The sequence below is a fragment of the Meles meles genome, chromosome 3, assembly GCF_922984935.1.
Source record: "Meles meles chromosome 3, mMelMel3.1 paternal haplotype, whole genome shotgun sequence".
Classification (NCBI taxonomy): Eukaryota; Metazoa; Chordata; class Mammalia; order Carnivora; family Mustelidae; genus Meles; species Meles meles.
The window spans coordinates 8,456,236-8,483,328 of NC_060068.1; the positions used below are offsets into that span (position 1 = coordinate 8,456,236).

Consider the following 27,093-nt stretch of genomic DNA (forward strand, 5'->3'; position numbering starts at 1 on the left):
AGTCATACCAGCTTCTCTGGAGATTTTCTGGAGGCTTGGTTTTTTGTTTGTCTGTTTTGTTTTGGTTTGTTTTGTTTTTTTTGGCATCTCTGGTTTGGGGATTACATTTTATGCAGGGGCTAGAGGGATGGGTAGGACTCCAATTTGATGTGGTGATTGGTAGCTTGAAATGAAACAACTAAATACAAATAAGGGAGAGGGTGGCTGGCAAGGTCTCCACTTGTGGATGGAGGATGGCTCTGGGGATCAATAAGGATGGTGACTTGGAAGAAGGGACAGAGAGATCATTCCTTCAAAGGCTGGGGTGGGGTTATGAGCAGAAGACCAGACTCGGAAACTCACAGGGGATATACTGCGAGTGAGTGGAATATTAGGGTAGCTTCAGTGTGGGACCATAGCTGTGGGTACGAGGAGGAAGTGGGGTCCCTGGGGTGGGAAGGAGCCTGCCAGAGGAGCAAGGCAGACAAGGGAAGGGCTTGTGGAACAGGCGGGTGGCATTGGGGCTGGGAGTGAGGACTCAGAAGTGCTCACCATCCCGAAGGTTTGCTTCCTCAGAAACCAGGCATGCCATGAGCAGTTCAGGAGTGGGCCATGGGGGGAAGAAGCTGCAGTCCTTGGGAAGGTCCTTTGTAGAACTTGGAATGAACTAAACTTACCTTCAGGCAGTTCCACTTCTCCTCTGAACCCCAGTCACATGTTACAGGGTCTTCGTCTGTTCAGGATGCCATTAGAGTATACAATGGGCTGGGTGCCTTAAATATCATACCTTTATTTTCTCACAGTTCTGGGCTGTAAGTCAAAGATGAAGACGGTAGCATGGTTGGCTTCCTTTGAGCTCTTTCTTCTTGGCTTGAAGATGGCCACCTTCTTGATACTTCTTCCCAAGGTCCCCTCTGTGCAAACACACCTTGCTGTCTCTCCTCATGAGGATCTCAGTCATACTGGATTAGGGCCCAGCCTAGGAGACTTATTGTAATTTAATCAGATCTTTAAAGACCTTGTCTCCAAAGACAGTTGAATTCTGAGGTAAAAGGGGTTAGAATTAAGCAAATGATTTTGGTGTGGCCACAACCCAGCTGGTAAGTGTCTTGCTGTCTTGTGATGGGGAATATTTGAGTTATGGAACCAGCCTTTCGTGCTTTTGTGAATCTCATTAAGCTAAACTCTGATAAGAGTTATCCAAAGAGTCATGCACAATTTCACTTTCTAGGGCTTAAAAATAAAGGATGCTTCTCTATTGATAAATAAAGCATACATTTACAAGCATCCTGGTAGGCAAGGAAGACTTATTTTTGACAGTTCAGAATTTTTCAGAGCTGGGGGTGGATCCAGGTTCTGTGGGGTTTAAAGTATATGTAGAAAGTTTCTGGTACTTTCTTCAAAAAAGAAAAAAAAAAGTACAAAATGATGAATATAAAATCAAGTATGGAAGGTAAAATTTATTTAGAATGGAGAAAAATCACAGCAAATTATAAATCTAAAACACTGACAAATTTCACAAACATAACAAAAATCCAGAAATCTAGCATACTAGGATAATGGCCTGACACATGTTCACAATATATTTTTCCCTGGAGTGTTTGGCACTGTATTTTTAAAATTTCTCAGCATATTGCAATAATTTTAGAATATTATTTTCTCTCAAGTGAGTAGAACGAGGATTCAGTCTTTCTCCAGGTGTGGCTGAGGGATACTTGTTTTGGATTATTGGCCCTTCTGGAATTGTCTTTCAGTTGCAAGACTACATGCTGGCACCTTGGGGTTGCCTCTGGAGGCTGCTTCTTCCTGCCTTGGAGAGTTCCAGGTTTGCCTCTCTCTAGGCACAGGCTGGTGGTTAACTGCCTCACCTGCTGGCCCCACTCGGAGAGGTCCCTACACCCCCACTTCTAGTCCCCAAGTCCCTGCATGGCTGCTGATGAACTGGTCATTAGGACTGGGGTCTGAGAGCCCCCGGTGTGGGGAAAAGCCAACACAACAGACAGTTCAGGTCCTTCTTGCCCAGACACATGGTATGATCAGGGCTGGCTTTTTGCCGTGGCTGGTGTGGCCACAGCTGCTTCCTATCCCCTCGCCCATCACCAGGGCAGAGAGGGAGACCCCCAAGCCTGGCAACGTGTATGCTTCCAGAGTTGGCTAGGGGTCCTGCTGGCTCCATATGCCCATGAAGGGAACACACAGAGCCACAGAAGGGACACAAGCAATGGAAGGCTCTGAAGCTTTGGTTACTTTAGCAGGTGACATCTGTTTTGTAAGCCACCCTTGGCAGTCATGACCCTCCCTGTGAGTGAAGATGGATGAGGGATTTTTTTTTTCTTTCCTGAGCATTGTATGGCAACAGAGATGGAATGTGTAAATGTGTGGCTTAGTTTCTGTCTATGGTATCTGTTCAATAACTGACAGCATTATGGTTATTAGTAAATTACCATCTGCTTTAATTATTCTCCTGTGAGTTTTATCTGAACTTATGAGTCTCCCAGAGCCTGCTCAGGCATGGGAGAACTCGCAAAGCTGAGGACCAATCCAACTAGGACTCTCGGTGTTCAGTCCTTCCTTTCCTGGAACACCTTCATCAGAGATGGGGGTGTTGGTGGATGAACAGTGTGTGGATTACCGTGGAATGTCAGGAATGCGGCCAGTTTGTCCACTCAGGGAGTGTTACATAAGTGAGCCCTCCAGGGACACCATGCTAGGGGGAGTGGAAAAAACAGAATATGATACCTGATTCTCGTCCACATCAATGACTGAGACTTGAGGGAATTCGACACATTGTTAATTTAAAAGCTTTGATTGCAAGACAGAAATATGTTTCAGCAGCTTAAAGCAAAGAAGGGAATTTGTTGATTCATGTGATTGAAAAGTTTAGGGTAGGACTAGCTGGCTCACGTGAGCAGAAGTGGGGACATGGTTCAATGGAATCATTAAGACTTGATCTCCCGGCTGGTGATTATTTGTTCAGGTTCATCTTCCCCACCTGGAGGATCCAGGCAAATTCAGTTTTACATCTTGGGAATGAATGTTCTAGTGCACTGTCTACCAGCCTAGCCCTCACCATCTAGCTGGAGAGCAGACAGAGGTGCCATGAAAGCACAGCCTGGTCCTCCCCGATGGTGGAGGCTGTGCGTGTTAGGTTGGCAAGTATTGTAATATACACGGTAAAGGCTTGCACAGTAACTAGATGGTGAGACTATTATTGGGCACTGTAGCATTTTGTCTAAATGAAACATTTGCTCACAGTGCTTAACAAGTGATCCAGAAATGTTTCCTGGTTTGATCTGCCACAAGACTTTAAGTCCTGGGAACAAATACTATTGTGTTACTCTCATCATGCATATTGCTTAGCAGACACAGCATTTTCTTCACTACATGTTGAACTATTTTGGTATAGGATTTGGGGATGGGGGAGGCTTATGAAGTCTGCTTTCACCTGAGGGTCTAGTATTCTTAATTTCTGGGGCCACAGGTCTATATTCTTTTGAAAATACAAAGCTGCCCCTTTTGTTCCTGCTTTTATAAATCTTCAAATTAAAACGTGAAGGGAGCCATGGATTGGTGGCCTCTGGTAAAAGGAGCCAGTTCTATGAACATAAATCACAATTATTTATTTGTATGTAATGTGAGTGCTTATTTTTCCTGTGGTCTTAGACTTCATGTAATATTGTCTGCCAGTGCAGATGGATTTCCATAGATATTCCCTTGTACAAACAGATGCTACACAGTCCCCTGTCTGTACTCGCGTCTTCATCCTCCAGCCCTGTGTGGGAAGCCAGAGGCTGATGTCCCATGTTCACAGAGCTCAGACATCCTCCCTGAGACCTAGTGCAGCAACCTCACCATTGGTCCTGGTCTTCCTCAGGTCAAGGGCACATGTGTTTCCTTGCTGTTCCCCTGCTGACCAGGAAGGAGCTGGGCCATTCTAATACCTGTGTCACCTGGCCCCAGGTGAGGACCTAGGAGGATCTATGTTGAGGAAATGAGGCTTTAAAAGGCAGGGGTTGGTTATGGGTTGTTTAGGAAAAAATTCTATTGAAAGAAGGTAGAACATTCAAACCCCAGCTAGACAGTCAATACCCAGAAATCATACCAAGTATTTATTATTTGGCACTGAGTCACGATCTGTAGAGGTCACAGGAGAATATAAAATTAGACACGTGTCTGGTTGGGTAACTCAAGGAGGCATTAAAAAGGGTTTTGTGGAAGAGGCAGGTCAGGAGCAGAACCTTGAAGCTGACCACTCAGTTAGCGTTCTTCCAGGTGCAATCATGGGAAACCTACTCAAGGCAGGCTTAAAGTTAAAAAAAAAAAAAAAAAGATGGGGGATGGGCTTTATTAGTGTGCTTCATGGAAATATCTCAGGAGTTGAGGTCTGGAGGGCTTGGGCTGCCAGGGAGTCCCTGGGACCCCTCTGCTCTCTGCAAGTTCTGGCTCTGGTCCCCTTGGAGTCAGTGCCTCAGACCATCATGTGCACAGCCCCCAGCAGTTCCTGGGTCTGGCAGAAAGAGGTCCCCTCTTTCCAGATGGCTTCAGCAAATGTCATGGCTTAATTCCAATTGGCTCTGATCTCACACAGACCTGCACCAAACTCGTGGGAATGCAAGAGGACTGTATCTAAGTCTGAGCAGCGAGCTCACCTCTGTCGCTGGGGAGGGGTCAATAATTCCACCGGTCAACAATGTGCACTGAATGTGTAATGGATACATGATTCAATGAGTAAGTGAATGAATCAGTGACAGGCTGGATTATGGATTGAGGGGAAGTCAGGGACATAGAATAGAGGGAGGTGTGCTTTTGGCTTCTGAGCTGAACGGCCCTCTAGACTCTTGGCCCCAAAGGCGGCCTAAGCATGGACTTGGGGTGGTGCTGCCTGGCCTGCTCCCAGGGTTTACAGTCTGGAAGCAGGACATAGATGGCAGCAGGATGTAGACAGCCCAGCCCGGGCGGACACTGCCTGCTGCTGGAGGTGCACCCATTTTCTTCCCTGAGCAGATGCCTGCTGCAGAATCTGCAGATTCTGGACCTTCTATCCCTGGAAGCCGAGCCCAGGAGGGGTCTGAGGTTCAAGCAGTGCAGAGGACAAGGAGGGATGTCCACAAGCTGGGCTTGCTTTAAACCCTGAAAGTCGGGGTTTAAAAGTCAGATGAAGCATGGACAGACCCTTCCAAAGTTCGGAGCTCCAGGCTCTGAACCCACAGGAATGTACATAGATGGTGGAGGGAGCAGAGGAGATTTGAAGGATGTGTGTTGCTCTGAATGGCTCCCAGGCCCCTCACTGATGGGTTTCCTCATCCCTGTGCACAGGAGGTCACCCATAAAACCTGTCTGTTACTATTAACATCTGACTCTCACCATCGGAGGCTCAGAATGGGAACTTCACTCTGCAAATGACTTTGCTGAAGTGCTGGGGTACACCCCCTTTTCAGACAGCCTGGTCCTGCACCGAGGGACCTTGCTCACATGACCCTTTTCCTATTCAAGGCTTCACCACATACACACCCTCCTTTCCATCTCCCACCTCCAATCTCCTTCCTTCTGGGAGCATTTCAAATGGAAATATGATGTTAAATACACAAATTAACAGAGAGATACTGAATCCAAGTGCAGATTGGATGACTCTGTATGACATGTTATGATCCATGGCATAAAATATTATTAGTCTTATAAGGATACTCCTATAACTATATGTCAACTTTCAGACCGATCTTTAAAAGAGTTGTCTTTATTAGTCAGCTATCCAAGCCAATACATGGGAGCTGCTCTTATGTCATTCTTGCCCAAAGACCCATTCCAATCAGTCAGCACACCAACCGCACATCCTTCAGGCCTTGTGAATTGCCTCTTCAGATTTCTTATCCAAAGCACAGCACTTGTCTCTCTGCCTTCCATTCTACTTACCTCCCATTCATTCTGCACGCCTGGGCCAGCATGATTGCATGGAAACCCCATGCATTTATCACTTTTACTTGCTGATTCTTACCTTCGAGGGCAGTCCCTAAGGCCCGTGTAGCCCCCGGGAGTTGTTGTTTGCTTCTGTCCACAGTCTTGGCTCTCATCTGTTCCCTGGCAATGATCCTTTGAGAAGAAAGAGATTGGCTTTCTGGCAGATGGTCCTTAAGATGACCGTGATCTTTGGCTCTTCTGATTTTACTTCTTCCAAATTTCCCAGATTCAGGGCTGTCTGACACCTGCCACTTCTTGGACAGGTAGGGAAATTCATGCTCCTAACCTCACACACTTGCATGTACCAATCCCTTTGACTTTCCCACTGGGAGCCACCCTGAGGCAGGACACTCACTTCCTGTCCTGGTTCCTGCAGGGTTTTCTTCCATAAAACTTTTGGTTTTATCTTATCAGCTGAAGTAGGGCCTCACAGGTGGCACAGCACCTGGCAAGAGCTGGAGTTCAGGGTCAAGGCCAGTTTCCACCCAGCCCAACTCCCTGATCTGCTTCACATTCTTCTGCCTTTATGCCTTCCACAAATGCAAGGTGGGACCTGGTTTGTTTCCATCTGAGTTATCGACCAAAACCTGGATGCTGGTGGCTCTGGGGACAGACCTCTATGCTGGGGAACAGGCGCAACCCCGCCATAACCGAGGCACCCCTGGGTTCAGTTTTGCAGTCATTTTCTTTTCAAGAAATCCATAAGGAATTATGTCAAGTTAATTGCTGAACTCCAGAAATACTGCATGTAGGATATAGATAGGTATTGGATGGGGCAGGGTTTGGATCGCAGCTTCCTGGCAGGAATCCAAGTGAACCCAGACCAGTGGGGAGTCTCTCTCAGCATCTCAGGCTGCCCTCTGGGAGCAGTGACCTAAGGGTCAGTCCCAGCTCTTCCATTATGTTGCTGTATGACATGGTTAGGTAGTGGTGTCTCCTGCACAATGGGGTAACAAGGACTAGACCCAAGCACATGGCTTCAGAAACAGAGGCCATAAGAAGCATCCAGCAGGGTTACAGTCACTATTGGTGGGTTAAAGTTACTATTACTTAGCTTCTATTTACCTCAGATCCCCACCCATGAAGTGGGAATCCACTGCTAATAGCACTCACAGGGCTGTTGTTGGAGAAGCTTGGGGAAGCATCCTCGTAGCTGTCTAGGCTGGTGGAAGCTCCTAGTCAGTGGTGCTGGCAAAACTGTTGGCATTCCCCCCATCTATCCATGCAGGCTCATCGTCAGAAAAAGGAAATGAGACCAGAGTGGCATAGTGGGAGAGGGACAGTGTGTGTGTGTGTGTGTGTGTGTGTGTGTGCGCACCCGTGCATTAGTGCGATGCTGTAACAGATTTCCTCCTGTGTTTTGGAAAGTGTGATGGCTCCTTGATTTCACAAATTCAGTCCCTGCATACATACACCCATCGCAGGTTGACAACTGCATCCTTGGCAATTGGTATTCCCTAGGAATTAATGTTTGGTGCCAGCTTGAATGTTAGAACAGTAATTAGACTGTTAATTATTCTAATAGTATTGCACATTCATCTTATGTATATTGGTGCATGAGAAGATGTGATAATTCCACCTAACTTACTTGGGAGCAGGTAGGCTCATGAGTCATGTGAAACATCCTTTTTCTAATCAGCTGAAACACGAAGGAGGAGAAAATGAGCCTTAACCCAGGACCTGCAATGTTCCCAGACCTACGTTAGGTCCTGTGAAGACAGGAATCTCACAGAATGCTCACAGTCCCTCTGAAATAAGCATCACTAGCCTCTACATTTCACAGAGGAAGGACACAAGGTTGGGGCAGGAAGGAAGGTGGCCCATGTCACAGTAGTCAGTTGTTGCTTAAGCCAGGAGGCAAGCCCAGGGCCCCTTCCACTGAAGTGTGAATCATGACAGGCCTGTCTTGATCCAGCTCCAGGGATCTGGAGAAACATCTCTGCTTCTTTCTCACTCCACTTTCACCTTCCTCACAGGAGGAGTAGCCAGACCAACTGAGATGTTTGCAACACAGGTGGGAGTTTTCAGCAGGAGACATAGCAAAGCAGACAGGAAGCACTGCTTAAATAAAGGCAGGAGTTCATCACTCAAGTTCTTTATTAAAGGAGTAGAAGTATAAACCAGAGGCAGGGTTCAGAATAATGGCTGGGTTCTCAGTCTTGGTAATTTTTAGGAGACCACTAGTAGTGGTGTAGTCTTTTCTGTCACTGTGACTACAGGGCATGGGGTGGGAGGCAGAAGAAGGGATGGAGTGGACCAAGAGGGGATGCATTGAAGATTTGGTCCTTCATCTTCCTGGGGGTAAACTCTGGATGTTGTGCCTGGCCCCCTCTAAGCCCAGGCAGAGGAACTGGATGTGGCCCAGCAGAAGGGCAGGAGTGGATTTTGGGAGTCCTGGGCTCTCCTTGCCATGACCAGGAGTGCTTGATTCCTGTCTGGGCTTCTCTTCCCTCCTTTGTAAGATTAGACTATGCCAACCAGAATTCTTTCAGGTGAAAGTGACAGAAACTCTAGTAATTTGAACTGAAGCTTTATCTTGGCCTACAGATGAGCTTCTTTAGGCAGTGAGAAGCTTGACAGGCAGCATTTGTAGGCTTACTAGCCTCAGGTTAGGACTCTAGCAAAAAGGAGGCTATCCTCTCTAAGTAGTCACATCTGAATTTCCAAGGAATGTTCTAGATGACCTGTCCTAGCTCACAGCTTTACTCCTGGCCCTGTGGCCAAGGGGTGGGATTCAGTGGCTGATTTTCTTTTTTTTTTTTTTTTTCTTTCTTTTTTTTTTTTTTTTGGCAGAAGAAGGTAGGGAACTGGGACACTAGGCAGACAATAGCTATTGATGTCTGGCAAGGAGAAGGAATAATCCTTGTAAATTCCAAAATAAGCCAAAACATGTTTGCCTGTTTCACCAGCTTCCACCCAGCAACCCCCAGTTTGTTTTGTGAGATTAAGAGTCATTTATGGTTTGTCACCCTCCCAATCCCATCTTGTTTCATTTATTCTTCTCCTATCCCCCTAACCCATCAAAATCCTTGAGGAGAACGCAGGCAGCAACCTCTTTGACCTTAGCCACAGCAACATCTTCCTAGGAACATCAGCAAAGGCAAGGGAAGCAAGGGCAAAAATGAACTATTGGGATTTCATCAAGATCAAAAGCTTTTGCACAGCAAAGGAAACAGTTAACAAAACCAAAAGACAACTGACAGAATGGGAGAAGATATTTGCAAATGACATATCAGATAAAGGGCTAGTATCCAAAATCTATAAGGAACTTAGCAAACTCAACACCCAAAGAGCAAAGAATCCAATCAAGAAATGGGCAGAGGACATGAACAGACATTTCTGCAAAGAAGACATCCAGATGGCCAACAGATACATGAAAACGTGCTCCACATCACTCGGCATCAGGGAAATACAAATCAAAACCACAATGAGATATCACCTCACACCAGTCAGAATGGCTAAAATGAACAAGTCAGGAAATGACAGATGCTGGCGAGGATGTGGAGAAAGGGGAACCCTCCTCCACTGTTGGTGGGAATGCATGCTGGTGCAACCACTCTGGAAAACAGCATGGAGGTTCCTCAAAATGTTGAAAATAGAACTACCTTATAACCCAGCAATTGCACTACTGGGTATTTACCCTATAGATACAAACGTAGTGATCCGAAGAGGCACGTGTACCCGAATGTTTATAGCAGCAATGTCTACAATAGCCAAACTATGGAAAGAACCTAGATGTCCATCAACAGATGACTGGATAAAGAAGAAGTGGTATATATACACAATGGAATACTATGCAGCCATCAAAAGAAATGAAATCTTGCCATTTGTGATGACGTGGATGGAACTAGAGGGTATCATGCTTAGTGAAATAAGTCAATCGGAGAAAGACAACTATCATATGATCTCCCTGATATGAGGACATGGGGATTAGCGAATTTTTAAAGGGAACTGATGAAACCTGAAATGCCCTTGACTCTATCCATGCTGGGAACATTTTCAGGTTTAGATCCCTGAGACTAAAAAGGATTTCATGATGAGCACCAGTGGACAGGCCTGGGGTTTTAAGGCAGTAACTGAAGCACTTGTCCTTCCCCAGGAATGCTTTCCGTGCTCAGGGAAGTACAGGGAGGGGATTTTTCATCTACCCAGTGAGTTCCACTTGAATTTCATACCTTCAGGAGCAGGTATGCCAAGGGCTCCCCTGAGGTGTGTTCCTGTCACAGAAACACGCCAAGAGGCTTTAATGTCTTGAGCATAAACATGTGAAAAAGAGATGAAACTAAGTGTAGCATTTCCTTAAATGTGCTTAAATATCTCCTATGTCTAGATGCCTCCTGCTTCCCTTTCTTTTCCTCTTTTCCCCATATCCCTGTTCCTAATTGACTGGAGCATCTGACATAGATTGTGTGTGTTGGTTTTATATGTTTCTGTGATCATGGCTCTGACCTCATAACTGAGTTCATGGCTCATAACTAAAAAACTGCTTTAACAAACTATTTCTATTTCTCTCTCTGATAGCAACACCAAAATATGTTTCTAACAAAGAAACAGGCTGACTTGATTTAAAAAAAAAAATTAAAAAGTCTGATTCATTTCCTGATGTATGTTAGTCAACAACAAACCAAAAAGTTCATTTTGGAAATTATTATTGCTAATCATGTTTAATTATTGATTTTCTGCTGGAAACAACACATTGGTATTTTGTACCTCCAGCTATTATTTTCAGACTTGAATTTATACATAAGACCCCCCTGAAATTAAAATCTATTCAAAATTGGCAAATATTGCCTTCAACTACCAGCAACTTTTTTTTTCTTTATCTTTCATTTATAAATTTATTTATTTTTTTCAGCATAACAGTATTCATTGTTTTTGCACAACACCCAGTGCTCCATGCAATACGTGCCCTCCCCATTACCCACCACCTGGTTCCCCCAACCTCCCACCCTGCCCCTTCAAAACCCTCAGGTTGTTTTTCAGAGTCCATAGTCTCTTATACTACCAGCAACTTTTAATTGTAAATCGAACTAAGTGGTTTTGATCATTCATCAAAATGCGATCTGTAACCTGGGAACAAAAATTTGTGAAAGTCTATCAGGAACCAGGAAGAGTGGGCGTTCCTGAGGGCAGGAGCTCAGTAGCTGTTCCTTCCCACTCAATCTCCAGCAAGTAGAACAGGTCAGTAAATAACTGTTTCTCCCCAATGAGAAAGAATTTCTATGCATCATATGTATGTATTTCATGCATTTATTTTTCTTTATTTGAACTGATACTGAAGGATGTGCAAGTGACAAAGCCAAGAACTAGAAAAGGGAGTCCCAAGGGAGGTGGCAGAGCCAGAAGGAGAAGCAGGACAGAGAGGATTTCACAGAGAAAAGAGCAATTGGAAAGTGACATCTCAGTTGGGGAAGCACTGAGAGTGGGGAGGGGTCTGGCAGGAAGCTGACAAAACTCCTGGAATTCCTTCTTAGGGAACAAATAGAGAGATCTGCTTAGAAAGAGTGCTACAACCTTCTCCCCGCAATATCCAAGCCCAACATCCCTGCTCCCAGCAGCACAGCGGGCCCCAGCTCAGCAAGAGCTCTGGATATGGAGGAGAGCAGCAGGCAACACAGAAACTTGGGCCCTGGGGCAGTTGGGGAGCTTCCTGAGAACCCACAATACAGGGACTCTGAGACCCTCCAGCACGGACCAGGGCCAGTTGCTCTCCAGGCTGTGCCACTGAGCGGCATTGCCCAGGCTCTACACAGCTAGGCCTGTGGCCTGGAGGAGCTTGGTTGGTGTGAAGAGGACAACGTGGCTGACAATGTGAATGTGGACTGCAGTGAGTGTGCACAGCTGATGCCAAGGATTGCCAGGCACTGCTGGACAAGGAGTTTGCACATCGTCCTAGTGGGCCCCCAGGGCAAGGGGATGGAGGGAATGGGTTCATCACCCATTCCTTCTATCTCCTTCTTCCTGGTATGCCAGGTTCCCTGTACCTTTGCTGCCCAACCTCTTGCTCCTCTGCTAGGGTGCCAGCTTGCTGAGAGGAGCCCAATCATCCCAGGAACAGGTAAGTTCTCAGGTGTGGACTCCCAGGGGTCCTGAATGAACCTCAGGACATCAGACTGGCTGGCAGAAGACATTTGTCTTTTATTTAATATCAGGCATGTATCTCCCCTGTGTCCACTTCTCCCCATAGGGCTAGCTGTCATGTGTGGCAGGACAGGTGTCCTGCAGACAACCAGCAGTAACTCATCTCCCCACCCCCAGTTCCTACCTGGTCCAGCTGACCAATTTATGACCAGTGCCCAAGCTGAGCAGAGGAAGTGCTCAATGGTTGGCGGGGGTGGATCTCCCCAGTATCTGAGGGGTTTAACCAGCTCATCCCTCACACCAGGACCTTCACAGGGATGTATTAGCTAAATCCTCTCTTCCTGTCCTCTGGGGAGATGGTAAAGGCAGGAAGCCAGAGGACCTGAGTACACCTGGGCCAGCACCACAGTTACCTGCCTGTTTGGTGTGAGCATTTAATAGGATTGGGAGAACTCTATTGGGGTCATCCTCTTCATTTTACAGTCTCTAGTCATTGATTAAAGTTCATAGAATGTGCTTCACCTTATCTATGCCTTTATCCACTTACATTATAACTCTGTATATAACTTCAGGTGAAAACGGAATAAAAGGAAGGTCTGGTGATCATTACTGCTGAGACTACTAACTGTCATAACCAGATGCAGTCATGAGTGAGTACAGGAAACAGAGCCACTTCCATGGACTCACATTTCAGAGCTGTTTGGTCTCCACTAAGTTTGTCACTGTCTTCTGGTTGTAGCTGTTGTAGAAAGGGCTGGGGGCAAGCTCCAGTTTCAGTCCTTAGCTGAAATAAGTGGTGTGGGGCATCCGCTGGTGTTTTCTGCTTCCTTCTTTTAACTTAAAATAGGGAAAAGTGGCAAAAAAGGAGTGGTGGTTGGAGTTTGTTCATGGGTATTGGTAATACAGACTATGAATGCTTTTGGCCCTCCATCAGATGCTAAAAATGCCAACTTTCCTTCCTCCTCCTGGTACCCTAGAATCCAAAGAGCTGAAAGAGGAAAGATCTCTGGAGAATCCAAATGGATTGGATTCTGCTCCACTAGGTGGAGTGTAAGGGTTAAGTAGGAAAGATGAGCTTAAAACTGCCTTATCTTCTTTCTCCATTCATGTGTTTCTGGATATCTGAGTACTTTATATACTTTGGCAATTGTGGACACTTCTCCTATAAAAATTAACCCTTATGTTTCTATCCTTTGGATAAATACATAGTAGAGCTGGTGTTGGGTCATAGAATAGTTCTACTTTCCTTTAAGTTTTATTTTATTTATGTGAGAAAGACACTATGAGTGAGGAAGGGAAAGAGGGAGACGCACACTCATGGCTGAGCAGGGAGCTCATGCTGGTGCTTGATCTGGGATCATGACCTGAGCCAAAGACAGGTGGTAACTGACTGAACCATCTAGAAGCCTGAGTATGTATATTTTTGACTTTATGAGCAACCTTCATACTGTTTCCAGATTTGCTGTACCACCTGGCATTCCCACCCACACTGAAAGAAGGTTCCCCTCTCTTTTCATCCTCAACATCAAATGTTCTTTCCTGTCTTGTTAATTTTAGCCAATATGACCGGTGTGAGGTACTCTCAAATCATGGTTTTGATTTGTATTTCCCTGGTGCTGAGGGATGTTGAACATTTTCTCATGTGTTTGTTGGTCCTTTGTTTATACACAATGGAATATTACTACACCCTCAAAAAGGATATCATGACATTACAAACCATATGGATGGGGGCTCCTGGGTGGCTTAGTGAGTTAAAGTCTCTACCTTTGGCTCAGGTCATGATCCCAGGGCCCTGGGAGCGAGCCCCACATCATGCTCTCTGCTCAGCGGAAAGCCTGCTTCCACCTCTCTCTCTGCTGCTGTTCTGCCTACTTCTGATTTCTCTCTCTGTCAAATAAATAAATAAAATCTTTAAAAAAACAGGGATGGAAATAGAGGTGTTATTGTAGGTAAGATAAGTCAGTCAGGGAAAGATAAATACCATATGATTTTAGTCATATGTGGAATTTAATAAATAAAAGATTAGCACAAGGTAAGGGAAGGAAAAATTTAAAAAAAAGGAAATCAGAGAGGGAGGAAAACCATAAGAGACTCTTAACTGTCAGGAACAAACTGAGGGTGTTGGAGGGGATGTTATTGGGGAATAACTGAGTGACAAGCATTAAGGAGGGATGTAATGAGCAATAGGTGTTATGTGCAAATTTTGAATCACTGAGCTCTACCTCTGAAACTAATAATGCTGGATATGTTAATTAAAATTAATTCAAATTAATACAGTTGATTTAAAAACTCTGCTACTGAGTTTTCTTTAAAATTTGAGGTACATAGGGGAACTTGTAATGCCAGTAGTTCTTGAGGTTGTAAATGATAGCATGTTGTGAGAATATATTGCTCTACCTTGACATTGGGCTCTCAATCTGTTTTCTAAAGAAGGATACTGGTTTGAAGGTGATCTTGTGAAGATATAATGAAGAAATTTGAAGAACTGCCTTAATTTTCACTTTAGGGAGAAATAAGTGTATTTTTAAGTTCATGGGGTGAATCTGAGGTGAGCCCTACCACTTATGTATTTCATTGCAATAGTTGTGTGAATTGTAACTTAAATTACACTTAAATTCATCTTTACTTTTGCTAAGAAAATTGTTTTGTATAGCAAATGATGTACTGTGTATGTTCATATCTTCCTAGGCAAACCATTAAAAACTTGAAGTATCATTGCTTTTAGGAGATAAAGCACAGAAAGCAAACCAACATAATGATGTGACAAAGAACTAGTAAGTGGGATTGGAGACTACAACAATATTCACTACAATGCCAGCCAAGTGAAGCAGACAGTGGTTGTTGTGAACTGACCAGAAGAGAAAACAAAAAGTGTTGGGTATTGGACTGAGTCTTGAGGTGTGGATATTGCACAGATTAGCTGGGAAAAAGAAGAGACAGGGCAGCCTAGGTCGGAGAGGAGGCTTTCATGCCTTTCAAGGAATGATTATGATTTGTTTAGAGCAAAGGAGGATTATATACACTGTTAGATTGAAACATGCAGTCATACATGCTATACCACCAGGCCCTCCCCTTCCAGTTTGGAAAATTGCTGCTCTTAAATCAATGCAAACTGCTCTTAAATCAATGAAACTCAGGGAACACTCCACAGAGGAGTACAGAACCAGAGTCCTTTCCTTTGACTTCCACTTTTCATGATTCACCTACAAGTGCATGTGCAAAAGCGATTACTTCAGGTGGCAGAGACGACATTTTGCCAATTGCAGTTTATTCAGTTATTTTAAAAATTGATATATAATTAACATGAAACATTCTATTTCTTTCAGGTGTATATCAGAGTGATATATGTATATATTGTGAAATGATCACCACTTACTTCTGGATAACAGATCTCCCAGAGTTACATGTTTCATTGTGATAAGAAATTTAAGATCTTTTGTTATAGAACCATTCAAATATGCAATACAATGTACATTATACAATCAAATATGATTAACTATAGTCATCATTAACGATGGTTCTCATGAAACCAGTTTTAACCATTTTCACAACTTACATTCTGTCTTCAAGTCACGTATATTTGTTAAGTGAAGAAGCAAGTCCTTGGTTCTATTTTCATTGAGAATAATTTTCCCTGTGGTCATAGCTTTTTACCATCAATGACAATAACTCTTTGATACATAATATGGTCCTTGACAAGTGGTTAAGGGTCTATTCAGCTGATATTGGCAGGGGTGAGTCTCTGTGGGATCAGGCAGCTGCTAAGCAGGGAGTCCCGGGGGTGATGAAAACTCAAGAAGGAAATCATGCTGATTGTGAAGGAGGATTTGCAGCTGGAAATCCCAAGGGTTCTTACTGTGAAAAAGAGGGTGCTCTGAGAACCACTGCTGGAGAGGCTGTGAGTCTGAGCAAGGAAGCAGAAGGAGCCTGTACTCTTTGGTAATGTTTTTTTGTTTTTTTCTGGACTGATAATAAATCCTTGGTATGTTTTCACAGTTGGAAATTATGAAGTGAGCAAAGTAAGAGTATGTTCACTCATTCCATAGGCATTAATTTAATAGTGTCTCCCTTGGTCAAGAATTTCCTATGGTGTGGGATGTAAGGGATAAGACAAGGAACCAGATGCTGAAATGCTAGTTCAGCCCACAGGAACCTCACACTTGGGACACAGATTCAAACTGGAGACTTGTCAGTATCCCATTATAGAAGATGTAGTGGTTTATCCATGTATTTTTCCATGTTACTCAGCTTTGAGTACCTGTTGCATGCCAGGCTTTGGCATTGAGAGCTCAGTACTTTTAGTCTATGAAAATGCCCAGAATTAGTAGTCTGGGAGACAATGGTCAGTGTTGCTGAGTAGGCCCTTAGACTCTGAAAGAGAGGCATGAAAATATGATTGCCTATGCTGACAAGGGAATGATTGTGCTTCCAAAGGTTAGTGTGAATAAGAATATCTTAGTCAAGTCCATAATTGGGAAGCATTATGGTTCTACACGGGTGGCATCTAGATGACCAATGGAGGGAGTCATACAGTTCAGGGATGACTTAGACTCATGCAGTTCTAATCACTTTCACCAGGAAGATACTTAACTTCTTCCAGACATGTGGTGTTACAGAAATGTTATATTTTAAGCAGCACCTTGAATGGATGACTGTTGTCTTCAGTGTTGTGCAATTTTCATGTTGTTTCTGTAACCAGTCTTGGCTAATGACACAAAATAAGAAAGATCGTTTTTCTTGTCGTTTGCTTGTTTCTTTTGTGTTTTGTTTGTTTGTTTGTTTTTCATTTTGAAAAAAAATAACAAAGAACCAATTATACCCTCCTTGGTGAAATTTCTCACTGAGTGTTATATCACAAATGAAGCGACAGTTCACCAATGCATATGTCCTTCTGAATGAGCATTAAAAATTTCTCCAAATTTCCCCCAGACTATATTGATAAGTATGTCAGTCAATAACATACACACAATAAAGGAAATAACTTATAAATCATTTTGAGAATTTATTTAGTTCATCTGTCCAGGTGCCTGCTTGCCTTATCAGACAGCTAAGTTGTTGGTCTCCAGTTTCAAAGGCCAATGATGAGGCCACTATCAAGGTGTCTGGTTGGCCGACGCACAGACATGATTTGTTGGTCTTGAGTTTGAAGGGCAGACAGTGATCCTGCTTTCCAAGTGCTCAGAGATCTGTTCTATGTTTCAAGGTCTAAGGACACATGGTAAGCCTGCTGTGAAGGTGCCTCTTTGGCCTAATAGAGAGTAGAGTTATGCACTTTGTGAAAAACTGGTCCCAGTGAGTCTTTGACCTAGACCTGATATACTTTGTTGGTCTCTAGTTGTACAACACATGATGAATCATTTGTCCAGGTACCTCCTTGGCCCAGGATAGAGATGAGTTTTTGGTTTCTGAGTCCAGGGGCACATAATGATCTCACTCTCCAGGTGCCTACTTGGCTGAGTACAGAACTGAGTTACTATTGATATCAAAATACAAGTGGTAAGCCTGCTGTATAGTTGTCCTCTTGACCTATCACAGAGCTGTCTTATCAGTGCCCAGATGTAAGGGTACATGGTGAACCTTCTATACAAGTTCCTATTTGGCCTACAAGAGAGATGATTTGTTGGTCTCTATGTCAATAGGCGATTGGTGAGCTGGTTCATCAAGTGCCATTTTGGCCCAGCCCAAGGCTCTTTCTTGGTCTCCATGTCCAAGGGTATATGTTGATGCTGCTGTTCAGGTGAATCGTTTTCCCAGTACTGACCTGGGATGCAGGATTGATAGATTCTTGGCACTTGGCAAGCTTGGTGTTCTCTAGACATACTTGCTTTGTGCTGCCTGGATTGGCAAGGTGTGTTATGAGGACTCCTTGTCCAACCAGTGTCTGTATGACTCATCTGCCCAGTTTCAAATGCATTCAGAAGGTTTCCACTCACAGAGTTCCTGGTGGGTTCTCTGTTCTGGGGTCTGAATTTGCCTGTGGTATACTGTGTTCAAGTGTGTGTGGTCTGTAGGCTCCTGGTTGGCCAGCAGTCTGTGGAATTAGTGTGTCCACTGTTAAGCTGGGTCAGACTGCTTGTGGTCTGAGGACATGTGTTCCAAGGACTCATACTATGTCTAGAGATGTGGTGATTCCTTCTCCCAATACATGTTTCATGAAATTTCCTCTCTTCCTTTTGTCTGGAGACATTGTGAACATCAGGATGGCCAGATGCTTAGAGCATTCATGTTCCCTGTGCTGAGCTGTGTTTGAGGGCTCTGGAATAATAGTAGGCCCAGTGTTCCCTCAGGACATGGACTCAGCTTTCCTGTGCTGAACCCAGATTTGATCCCAGAGATGTGGAACCCAGCTGAAAATCTACAGTACTCTGATTTACAGTGCCCCAATCCCATATACAAAGTGGAATGTGTCCCTGAGAAGATGGGCCATCCACACAATGGGAAATGGGTCCAGGAGTTACTGGGTACTGCTTTGAGGACTCTCAGGACCACAGAGGGGCACAAACATAAACACAAACATGAAGGTGGTGTGAGAGTGTTGGTGGGAGGCCCAAGGAAGGAGGAATGGGCAGGGTGCTTGCCATGAACAGAGGAAGAGAACAGGGCAGAGAAAGCGAGGAAGAGTTATGGCTAAAACACTATCTCCCTCCTCAGTGCAACCTGGGCTGCAGATGTCCTTTTATAACAGCCCTGGTACATCACAGTGTCTTCTTATGATGTCAAAAACATTCCCTATCCAATCTCCAGGGCACTTTCATGTTGGCCTTATTTGGGTGGCCAATCACCAGGCAGTTTGGATGGCTGATGACTGAAGGATTTCTTAGTGACCCTCATGACATCATTTCCTGGAAACCACGTTTTAAAGGAAACCAGGTAAACTTTCCTTCAAGTTGAAAAATTCATATGATAGGGAGATCATGGAGACCCTGAAAGACTCAAACAGTACAAAGTTAAATGTGTCACTCATTGTCATCATTCGCTAAAACACTAACACCGATGTTAATGAGGACATGGGCAATTAGACCCCATGAAAAGGTCACAGAAACATCATAGAAAGATCACAGTTGTGGGGTAAGTCAGACAACATAGCACTAGAGCAAGTGATACCCTCAACTCATCCATCACAGCTTAAATGTAAGTGGAGAAAATGGTAGGCGTTATGTTTCACACATCTTCCCACAATAAACCTAAACCTAGAAAGGACAAATCTGTGTCACAAGTCATGATCTCCTTACCTAAACGACATTCAGCTCTCCTAGAAGGGGGCAACAAAATCTAGCCTGTCCCCAGGTTCACAGCCTTAGTGTGCAGCATCCAGTCAGAAAGTTCTGGGAGAGGAGTTAAGATTGTCTCTTTCCTCAAATACAATTACATGCTTATCAGACTATTCTTAACTCCCAAGAAATCAATCAAAGATGTTATAAAACAAATTCCACAAGGCTATAAGTAAAAAAGCGACCACCATTTGGAAGGGAAGAGGTGTGGAGAGTTGATTCAGGTCTGATATAGTTGAGGACACAGTCGAGGAGAGAGAGTCTACTTGGAGAGTCTGCCACAAAGTATTATAACCATTGGGCTGCAAAATCAGAAATTTTTAAAGTCTGGATAAAGAAGATAATGTTATATGCATATAATGGAATATAACTCAGCCATCAAGAGAATGATATCTTACCATTCACAATGGTACCTAAAGACTATTATGCTAAGTGAAATAAGTTGATGAAAGACAAATGCTATAGGATTTCACTCATATGTGGAATTTAAGAAACAAAACCGATGGCAATAGGGAAAGGGAGGGGAAAAATAAGATGAAATCAGAAAGGGAAGAAATACCATGACAGACTCTTAACTAGGGAACAAATGGGGTTGTGAGAAGGGAAGTGGGTGGAGGATGGGGTAACTAAGGATAGGCATTAAGGAGGGCACTTGATTGAATGAGCACTGGGTATTCTATGCAACTGATGCATCACAAAATTCTAACCCTAAAATTAAAAAAAAAAAAAAGTCTTCAGGACCCTTCCATATTTGCGTGGTGCCAGTGGGGACTGGCACCAGAGGAAGGTCCCATTAACTACTTATAACTTTTTCTTATTACTTATTAATTAATTATTGCTTATTGAAACAGTGAGCACAGATTTTAATCTAATATATAATCTTCTTAAAAATTAGTAGAAAGTATATATGTATGTATACATATATATACATAACAGAATTGGGTTTGTCTGAGAGTCATGAGGACCCAAATGCAATTCAGATGGAACTGGCCTCACTCAGCCTGTCTTGGGGCTGCAGGTAACACTAGTCACTTGGGGAGACTCTGCCCTTCACTTCTGTGACAAATTTACTTCCAGTTCTTTCTTTGTTGATTTCCGTTTCAGTTTCCTTTGACAGCTTTTTCGTGTGTATCCCTTTGGTTGGTGTTCAGTCCTAAACCACATGATCTTCTTCTCTCACAGGGAAGCCCAGTTATCCCTCCCCCTGTTCAGAGTGCAAATTTCTGCTCCTTAATCGTCTCTACTCTGAGCTTCAGAGCCTATGTATCTGGTCTGGGAGGAGACAGCTCCATCTGTGCTTTTTTTTTTTTTTTTTTTTGCTTATTTTCAGCATAACAGTGTTCATTGTTTTTGCACCACACCCAGTGCTCCATGCAGTACCTGCCCTCCCTATTACCCACCACGTGGTTCCTCAACCTCCCACTGCACCCCCCCCCCGCCCCTTCAAAACCCTCTGGTTGTTTTTCAGAGTCCATAGTCTCTCATGGTTCATCGCCCCTTCCAGTTTCCCTCAACTCTCTCTCCTCTCTATCTCCCCATGTCCTCCGTGTTCTTTTTCTTTTTTTTTTTAATATTTTATTTATTTGACAGAGAGAAATCACAACTAGGCAGAGAGGCAGGCAGAGAGAGAGGAGGAAGCAGGCTCCCCGCAGAGCAGAGAGCCTGATGTGGGGCTCAATCCCAGGACCCTGGGATCATGACCTGAGCCGAAGGCAGAGGCTTTAACCCACTGAGCCACCCAGGTGCCCCGTCCTCCGTGTTCTTTGTTATGCTCCACAAATAAGTGAAACCATATGATACTTGACTCTCTCTGCTTGACTTATTTCGCTCAGCATAATCTCTTCCAGTCCCATCCATGTTGCTACAAAAGTTGGGTATTCATCCTTTCTGATGGAGGCATAATACTCCATTGTGTATATGTACCACATCTTCCTATCCATTCATCCGTTGAAGGTCATCTTGGTTCTTTCCACAGTTTGGCGACCGTGGCCATTGCTGCAATAAACATTGGGGTACAGATGGCCCTTCTTTTCACTACATCCGTATCTTTGGGGTAAATACCCAGCAGTGCAATTGCAGGGTCATAGGGAAGCTAACATTGAGATACCACCTGACACCAGTTAGAATGGCCAAAATTAGCAAGACAAGAAACAACGTGTGTTGGAAAGGATGTGGAGAAAGGGGAACCCTCTTACACTGTTGGTGGGAATGCAAGTTAGTGCAGCCACTTTGAAGAACAGTGTGGAGATTCCTCTACAAATTAAGAATAGAGCTTCCCTATGACCCTGCAATTGCAACTGTGATTTTTGGACAGAGAGTGAGAGATCACAAGTAGGAAGAAAGGCAGGCAGGGGGGAGGGAGAACCAGGCCCCTGCTGAGCAGAGAGCCAGATGTGGGACTTGATTCCAGGACCCTGAGATCACGAACTGAGCCAAAGACAGAGGCTTAAACCACTCAGCCACCCAGGCACCACTGATTCATTTTTTTTTAATTGAAGCATAGTTGACATGAAATAGTATATTAGCTTCATATGTACATTATACGATTGAACACTTTTTTCCTTATTCTGTGTTGACCAGAAGTGTAGCTACCATTCTTTGCCAGAGACAATATTCCAATAACATTGACCATATCTCCTATGCTGTGCCTTTTATACCACGTGTCCATTCCATAATGGGAAGCCTGTGTTTCCCACTCCCCTTCACCCATTTCTCCCATGCCCCACTCTCTTCTCCTCTGAGAACTCCTTTAGCAGATCAGTTTGTTCTTTATATTTATACATCTGATTCTGCTTTTTGTTTTGTTTTGTTTTTCATTTGTTTTGCTTTTCAGATTCCACATTGGAGTGAAATCCTATGGTATTTGTTTTTCTCTGTCTAACCAATTTCTGTTAAATTTATACCCTCTGTGTCCATCCATGTTCCAAATGGCAAGATGTCATCATTTTTGGGCTTAGTTATTTTCATATATCTATATCTATCTATCTATCTATCTATCTTCACCTATTCTTTATCCATTCATCTATTTGTTGTAATATATCACCTGCTCTTCATCCATTCATCTATTTGTTGTAGACAGTAGGAGTTATATTAATTTTTCAATCTGGCAAAAAACCCAAAAAGAAAAAATATCACATTATACTCATATCTATGTACAGTGTGGACATATTCAGAGGACTGACATTAGGAAACCTTATTTCTCTTCAACCCCATGAGAAGTGCATATGCCATAATAACACTTTTCAATAACAACCCATTAGCAGGCATACAGACATCATGATTTTACATTTCAATACATGAGAAAAAAGACATACTCCCAGCACTGTCTTTCCTCAAAACTTCTGCCTGTTTCCCACTCTAATAGAGCAGGTCTTCACACGTGCTTTGGATACTTCATCATTTAAACTACAACAGTGGCTATATTAGAAGTCCTGTCCTTTCCATGTCCAAACTTAAATGAGGAAGTAGAAATTATAATAACAAACAATGGCTTATCAATGCGTATAGTTAAGTTTACCTGCAAAGATGTGTAAAATATTGCATGAAAGTAAAAATTAACAAGGCTATCATAAAGCAGTCTTCTTTACATTACAGATCATAACAGACACTTAACACTGTCGTTAAGTTTTACAAATGAATTATTTATATTCAAATTACAGCAGTTCCCCAAATCTAAGGAAAAGAAAATGGGTTGAGAAAGTTTCAAAGACTTTCACACCCAAGCCCTGTGTCCTCCAGCTGCCACTGGCCACAGTGATGACATACCCTGTGTGTTGTTATAAGACACAATGTCCAAATAAGCCATGTTCTACTTTTATCTAATATTACCTGTTACAGACCAGTGAATTCTTTGAGATGAAAAACAATCAAAAAATTCAGGATACAGAGCACTTTGACAACATACAATATCTGAAATTGTTCAAAGCTCTGAAAACAGTCTTTTAATGGAAAACTGAATCTTTTTATGCTCAGTTTCAACCTTGCTGGGAAAAAAAAATAACCATGACTAATCCCTGATACACATTGTTAACCATTTGTCTGTCTTCTGTCTTGGTCAGTGTTCATGATCTAGAGCCAGACCCAGAATATTTCTCTACATTTTCTCCAAGGGCTTCTTCAGGCACAGTGGTCATTCTGCTTCTCTCTCCTTCTGTCTGGCCCCTGTGGACATGAGTATCAGGACTTGCCTATTATCTGGCAGGGAAATCACACCCATGAGCTCTCTGTTTCAGTTGTGACCAGCAGCCCACAGATATCAGCCCACAGTAATCAGCCCAGGATCCACAGCTTACTACACTTCATGACACCCTCAAGACACTGTAAGTAGTGCTAAGGGCCTGGGTCACTGTGATATCTAGGTTACTCTATGTTTTCTCAGCAACAAGGTTACTTTACATCAGACTTGGAATAAATGTCTACAGCTTCTCCTGACTCATGCACCACAGCGAAGGTTGGCAACCTTCTTTCTAAAAAGATGTTCAAGGCTTTCCTGATGGAAGTGTTCTGGTGGATGAAGGGATATAGAGGTGGGTCCCAAAATCAAGGGCATCTGGGTTCTGCTTCATGAAGGTAGACTTTGGTATATCAGACATAAAATGCTGGGAAACTTCAGGATTCTTTTGAGGGTAAGTATATAAAGTGCATTCCCACTGATAGAATAACTGGCAAGGCATGGATTTTTTTTTTTTTTTAATCAGCAAGTGTACAGCATAGAAAAGGCTTGGATCTGGAGCTATGTTAACTAAAGGCTTATGTATTTTGGGGGGCTAAGACTCCCTCCATGTTTCAATGTTATGTGCTTCTAATTCATAGATCTGTAGAAGGGGCAACTTATACTATCTCTGTGGTGTATTTATAAATGATGAAATCTCAGCATTTCTACAAAACTTTGTTTTGTACTCTCCTGCAATGGTGCTGCTGGAACAACATTGGATGCTAAGGCAAAGATGGCTCTCTAATTGGTAGTATCAGAGACAGCAAGTTTTCAAGGGGTTGGAATGGTGCAGTGATCCTTGTGTGACCTTGCGAAGTTCATGAAAACCAATTTTCTGAATCTTGTTCTTCTTCCAACTGAAATTTCTCCCACATGCTGACTTTGTGATCCAGGGCTGCAGTCTGCTGCTACCAAGAAGGAGGAGGACCAGGATCTGCCAGTACTTCTAGGCTCTTCTCTGCCCAGAGGTGTGTGGGAATCAGGGTCTGGGTGGGGGCTTTCTGGGGGTGTGGGTGGAGTGCAGAGCCACGGGGTGGTGGGAAGTTTGTGGGAGTGCTCTGGAGTGTGTGAGCATAGAGGTGCCAGAGAGGCCTTGGAGTGCATAGGCACCAGGTTATGGGCTGTGACTTTCTGGGAGGTGAAGGTGGGACTTTTGGCTAGGCAAGCAGGGAAGTGGTTGGCTGAAAGGCAGCCCTTATGCAAAAATCTCTGGGAGATACCTGGGTTGTTAACATAGCTTGGCTAGTGTAAGTCATGCTACAAGAAACATAGGGTCTTCACACTGAAGACATCCCGGCAGATTGGGTGAAGCTAAGAGCTAACTGCTGTCACAGGGCTCTTTTTGCAGAGGGTGGCTGGAGTGGAGATGTATCAGGTGCTGAGGTTTTCTGGGATTGTCTTCATGGGGTGGGGTAGCCTGACAGTACATCTGTAACTGCAGTGGGCATGGGCAGGAATGTCCCAAGGCTCTCTGAAGAGAGGACGCTTTGGGAGATAGCTATAGCTGGGGTGGATTTAGGATGGCAGTTGTTCTCTGTGCACAGTACCCACTAGCAAGATGGCTGAAACTCAAGTGGATGAAAACTGGGATATCTTCAGCACTCTGAGTGTCCTGACAGAGTGTGAGCTATGGGATCCTGGGATTTCCACATAGGGTACTCCTTTTCAAGGCATCTGGAGGTCAAACATGACCCAGGATGTCACATACCCATATAACTAAGGGTGACCCATGCAAGATGGGAGCAGACCTGGAGTGTTCTTGGATGCTTAGCAACTGTGCCAACTCAGTATGATGTCTGGAGCTCTAGTGAATGCTGACAAGGAGCATCCCAGTGTGTGCCATGCTGGAGCTGCTTCTTGGCACAGCTGGGTTTGAGTGGGCTGGGGACCCTGGGATCAACGAGGTGGTACACCAGCGAGGATGCTCAGACCTTGCTTCTGTACATACTATCAAAGTGGAGCAGAATTTGAGCTTGCCTGTGACTTGACACAGAAGGAGATCCAACACCCCTCCTTCCCCATTGTGTTGGGGGGGGAGCTCTCAGGGAAGATCCTTCACATTCTAGTTGCTCTCTGAACTGTAGCTTGTTTTCTGTGTGCCAGTGCAGACACATTAGCTTACAGCCCACAGAACTATCCCTTCCACTGCAGTTGGCAGGCTGCTGAGGGGTGATTCCTGTGTTATGATGTCTCTGTCTCTGTTTTCTGCTGTGCAGAAGCTGTTCAGGCTGTTCTCGGTTCTTCTTCACGAGGATCTATAAATAGGTGTAGATTTGGTGTGTCTCTCGAGGAGGTGGGTTCAGTTCTCACCTTAGGTGGGATGAGTTAGGTCACCATCATGCACTCTTATATTTATAAACTTGCTCAAGTTTATTTCACTTCTCAGAAGCTTTATTTCCTATCTGTAGAATAGAATTTTTTTCTCTCAGGATCAAATAGCCTCACTTATCTAATTTGCTTGGAACACAGTAGGTGCACATTAAATGCTTCTCCCTCCCCTAGTCCAACACCATGCTCTCCAAAACAAATGTCCCTTGAGTTTGCAGATAAACTGCACCTCCCCACCTCAATGTCTGAAATTCCTTTTAAAATAATTATTATTATATAATTCACCATTCAATACATCATTTCTTTTTGATGCAGTGTTCCAAGATTCATTGTTTACATATAATACCCAGTGCTCCATGAAATATGTATCCTCCTTAATACCCACCACCATGTTCACTCATCCCCTCACCCCCCACCTCTTTAAAATCCTCACTTTGTTTATTGGAGTGTACAGTTTCTCATGGTCCATCTCCCCCACCAATTTCCCCCTTCTCCAAAAGCAAGGGAAACAAAAGTGAAAATGAACATTTGGGACTTCATCAAGATAAAAGTTTCTGCATAGCAAGGAAACAGTCTACAAAAAAGAGGCAACCCAGGGAATGGGAAAGGATATTCAAAAATGACAATAGAGACAAAGGGCTGATATCAAGGATCTCTAAATAACATAAAAATCTCAATAACCGCCACTCCCTCAAAAAAAAAAAAAAAAGGATGATCAAGTTGAAAAATGGGCTGAAGACATGAACAGAAGATATATAAATGGCTAATAGACATATGTAAAAATGTTCATCATTGTTAGCCATCAGGGAGATTCAAATCAAAACCACATTGAGATAGCACATTACACCAGTTAGAATGGAAAAAAAAATAACAGAGCAGTAAACAAGTGTTGGAGAGGATGGGGAGAAAGGGGTACCCTCTTACACTCTTGGTACAAATGCAAGTTGGTGCAACCACTTTGGAAAACAGGGTGGAGATTGTGTAAGAAATTAAAAATAGAGTTACAATTTTTTTTTAATAAGCATATAATGTATTTTTATCCCCAGGGGTATAGGTCTGTGAATCGCCAGGTTTACACACTTCACAGCACTCACGATAGCACATACCCTCCCCAATGTCCATAACCCCCTCCCTCTCTCCCAACCCCACCTCCCCCCAGCAACCCCCAGTTTGTTTTGTGAGATTAAGAGTCATTTATGGTTTGTCTCCCTCCCAATCCCATCTTGTTTCATTGGAATGGGAGGTGAACCATGAGAGACTATGGAC

At 43.7% G+C, this 27,093-nt stretch overlaps 1 pseudogene; it reads right to left on the minus strand.

Annotated features, from left to right (window-relative positions):
* Nucleotides 1-23,415: 23,415 nt before the first annotated feature.
* On the minus strand, nt 23,416-24,374 carry LOC123938399 (annotated as a pseudogene).
* Between the last annotated feature and the right edge of the window lie 2,719 nt (nt 24,375-27,093).